This window comes from Chaetura pelagica, unplaced genomic scaffold, assembly GCF_000747805.2.
Source record: "Chaetura pelagica isolate M959 unplaced genomic scaffold, ChaPel_1.0 scaffold69, whole genome shotgun sequence".
NCBI classification, from domain to species: Eukaryota; Metazoa; Chordata; class Aves; order Apodiformes; family Apodidae; genus Chaetura; species Chaetura pelagica.
The window spans coordinates 3760650-3765069 of NW_009970724.1; positions in this window are offsets into that span (position 1 = coordinate 3760650).

A 4420-nucleotide genomic window follows, 5' to 3' on the forward strand; every position below is an offset into this window, starting at 1 on the left:
GTTAAATATTAAGAGTCCAATGATGTTCCAGAGATGAGATAAAAGAGTGGCTGTTTAGTATGAGTCATTGCATTTCGTGTTTTTGAGATAACCCTGTATTTACTACTTTGTGATGAGGAATAGCTGCAAGGAGGAAAACCAATTATGAGTTCCAGTAGCCCTTGGCTATCAGTTAGTTTGTGTATCTCAGATGGAAAACTTTGCACATTAGTGTTATGTTGGTTGATTCAGTAACATAATGCTTTTTATTCTCATATAGCTTACTTTTCAAAGGTGGGTTGCTCCTTACCAGTGGGTGCATCACCAGAGGTGACACATGTTGTGCATCTCATGGCTTCTTGTCCCAGGCCCTGGAGCTGGGTAAACAATGGGAGAAATACAGTATTTGATTATATACATGGAATAACCCCTATCACAGCTCACTTTCCTGTGACCATTAGTACACCCAGTTAGATGTTTTGGAAGAAGACCTTTTGTTACAGCTCAGACTGTCAAGTAAAAGGTCCCCTCTACACAAAAATGTTTGCCAGGCTCCTGTTCCAGAAGCTTCTCAGGCACTTCTGGAGTGAGCTGGCTGGACCACAACTGAGAGGACATGGGGTCTGATCATATGCTCTTGTTGCTGCCTTCTCACTGCTTTGGGCATTTGAATACCCTGGGAGTTGGCTGAACTTGCAAAAATGACAGAAAAAAAAAGCAAAAAAAAGCCAAGAAAAAAACCAAGGAAAAAAAAGAAAAGGAAAAAGCAGCGAAAGGGAGAGTAACTGTTTAAAGGCATAATGAGTTGAAGAGCTCTGTGTTGCTGTGCCAGAAATTTTGCAAGGATGAAGCAAAGGGACCGTGGGGGGAAGAACATCAGCAAAGGGAAGGGCTATGAGGTGTTCTCTCCCGAGGAGCTGTTCATCTTACTCAGCTGTTTTGTGAACCTGCACCCTTGGTGTGGGGAGATGAAGGCTGGTGAGCAGGACCTATACTTGCTTATCATTATAGGATTCTTATATGTAACCCACAGATTCATTAACTCATTTTTTGTTCAGGCTTTTCCAAGCTTTCCTGGTTATTTAAACTAATTATGCCACAATTTCTTTTTGTGAGGGCTGAAAAAGGCAATGACTGTTGCAGGTTTTTGTCTGTAATCTCTTATTTGTTCTTCCCTGGTAAGTAATAATCTCTACTTCTTCTTGCTTTTATTTCACTTCAATAGTGTCTAGAAAATCAAAACAGGTCTGCAGTCTGACTGTTAGTGTAGCTGGTGCTCTGCTTTTATGCAGAGCAGCAGAACATAGGTGTGAGTGTTTTGCTCTTTTGTAGCAAAAGAAAAATCTTCCTTTTGTATCTAACTTTTCTTTTCCTTTTTTTTTTTTTTCAAGGAGAGAAATGCCATAGGAAAAAGTCCCATCCAACTCTGGAGAAATGTAGAAGTCTGATGATTTTGTAAAGGTGATTTATATTTAAAAAGGGTAGGCAGTGCAATCAAGGTATGTATCTATTGATGGAAAGTTAGGGATCTGATCAGAGAGTCTGAATAATTTGCAAAACATAAACATGATGTCTTGGTCAGTACAGTTTATTTGTAAGAATAAAAAAACCAAAATTTGCAGCAGGCTACAGGAGGAATGAATAACACAAAAATACCAAATATCTCGTTTGTCACAACTGACCCTCCTTGTGTGGGGAAAAAAGGCTTCTTGTGAACATTTCAGCAACTCCAAATGATGATACTTTAAGAACAAATCTGTTTACCTCATTTGTCCCTTTTTTCCATTTCCTCCTGTATACAAGATGACATCTGAAGTGATTGGACAAGTGGATGAATATTAAAAATATAATTAAAATGCAATTAAATATTGTTCATAATTATTTTAGGTTAAAGAGTGACATAGATATTCTAAATGCTTTGTTTTTTAGCAACACATTCATGGAGTTAAAAAAAAGTCCTGTGATTGCAGGAATATAAATATGCATCTATCTAGCTGTTTAATTTCAGCACCATGGTTGCAAAATAAATACTTGGTACAGAAGTTTTGAACAATAAATTCATTTCATTTTAAAAAACCAAAACAACTACTGCCAGTAGTAGGTTAACAAGTTAAAATACTTGAGGCGAAAAATTGTCATCACTAAAACATTGCTACCACTCCCAGCAAAAGTTTGTCATTGTGTGTGTTTATTTTCTTTTGAAGCCAGCAGAAGAAAAATACTTAAATTCCATTATCAGTTATAAATTCTGATACTTGTAATCTGAAACAATTTCTTAATTGGATTAATTGTTTTTTTGCCTTAGACACACTGAAGGCAAAGCTGTGTGGAACTGAGGAACAACTTGGCCCATGCCAAAGCAGCCTACTAGCCTAGAGCAAAACTTGTGCAATGTCACTAGGACAAGTGGTAAAGTCTAAATTCCATTTCAGGATTCAGAATTCCTATTTTTATAATCCCTGACGAGCAGTGACTTCCAGTAATGTCTAGGGTGCCTTAATTTTAATCCCTTAAGTTCCCCAGATACCTGAAATACAATGTGCAATCTGCTTCTCCTTCTAGTCTATCTAACACAGTCATGAGAAGAAGATGAAGAAGGCAGGACTTTAATCCATGACTGCCTGGAGCAATTCAACCCCTGCTTCTTAAAACACTGATGTGACATTTGTTATACGGGTTGAAGATATTCTGGTTTGCAAAACCCAGTGTGCCTGACCCCTCAGCAGGGAAGGAGCATGACTCTGCACTGTGTGCTTGGAATGCTCAACCTCAAAAAAAAACTGTGCTGAGCCCTGGGGTCCTATTATTGCTTAACTCATGACAACCAAGTTGCTTTGTGAATATGAGACCTTGAACTTGGTGCATTCATCTTGTATGTGGGTGATGTGACCTTCTCTGTTGATTTATCTTTCTCTGGTATTTTTCTATGGTGGTGGCAACAACATCTGAGGCCCTTGGCTGTTCCCAGCCCTTCTGTGGAGGGCAAGATTTCTTTCCATGGTGACAAACTCCATGAAAGAGGATATCAAGTTTCAAAAGTGCAAGGTGATACCCACCTTCAAAGCTTCCCTTGCTGTGATCATGGAATTGGACGTGATGACATCCAGGTTCACTTCCAACCCAAATTATTTCATGTTTCTTGTGCAATTTCTCAGCCATGTGTCCCAAGTCAGGCATGTCATTTTACAGACTATTCACTCATCTGTATTTGTGGCTGATGAAACAGGGTTTCTGGACTTACTCTGTCAACAGACTTATGCCTTCTGAAGAAATCTTAGGTGTGCTTTGTTCTTCTGATGTCTGAAGTTCTTTGTAATAAGCCTTTGTCCAATGCATGTTGCCTGCTACTGTGGAAGATCAGCAGTGATCCTCTTTAATTTCAGCTTTAAGCAATCAAAATTGCTCATCCTGGCTCTTAAATATTAATAGAGCACATTAAAATTGCTCATTTTACATAATATCCCAGAAGAAAAGGGGTGATTTTGAAGAGAATGCCATGTCAGTATAGAATTCGACATGATATAAAATAAAATGTCTCCTTCAGATTTATCTTCTCCAGATGTACCCACGTTACATGATTCTCTGCAAATATATTTAAATGGGAGATCATGGCTGTTCTACAGTCCATAGAGTCAGAAATTCTGGATAATAGCTGGGCTAATAGCACATGGAAGGGCAATAGTATGAGCTTTTTTTTTTTTCTTGAAAAAAGCTCTTATTTTGGAGAGCTTTAGAAAATAACCATGAAAAATTTCCTCTGCCACTTTAGTTGAGAAGTCTAAGGTGTCTGAATCTGACGTGATATAAATAATGTCTTGCTGCTTCAGTGATCCTCTGCCTCCTGCTTTTATACAACTGTCATGCAAAGCCTCATGCTGTGCAAATGGCAAGGAGTCTTGGGAAATGTAGAAAAATACACAAAGAAATGCATTCACTTTGAAAGTGTAATTAAAAATAATCCTAAAAATAAACGATATGAGATATATAAAATATGTGCTGTCTCTTTGAGGTCTGCAGAATCAAAGCAAGATAACTGCAGCTCAGTTTCCCGTGGCACACCAGCATCTCCTCTGTGCCTATCTTTGGGTGAGCCTTCTGTTGTGTGTGTTTGGGGGGCAATGGCCAGAAGCAAGAACGGTGGTTTGGATAATTTAGCCTTTAAAGCTGCATAAGTTATTCTAATGTATGTAAAAAGTGTTTATAGTTTTATACAGAAATACACTCTTTGTACATCCCTTTTCAGTAATCTCTTCTGAGAAACCATTAATCTGCTTTAGTGAGAGACTGTCATTCTTGAGCTGTGGTGTTTTATTGGTTCAGTACAAGAGTGTTTTTTAAAGTGTTTGCAGTGTTTAATATTACTTTTTATTTGATGTGCTTAGTGTGAGCCTGTTCCCCTTGAATTCACTGGCAGAGTTCATGTTGACTTTGACAGAACAGT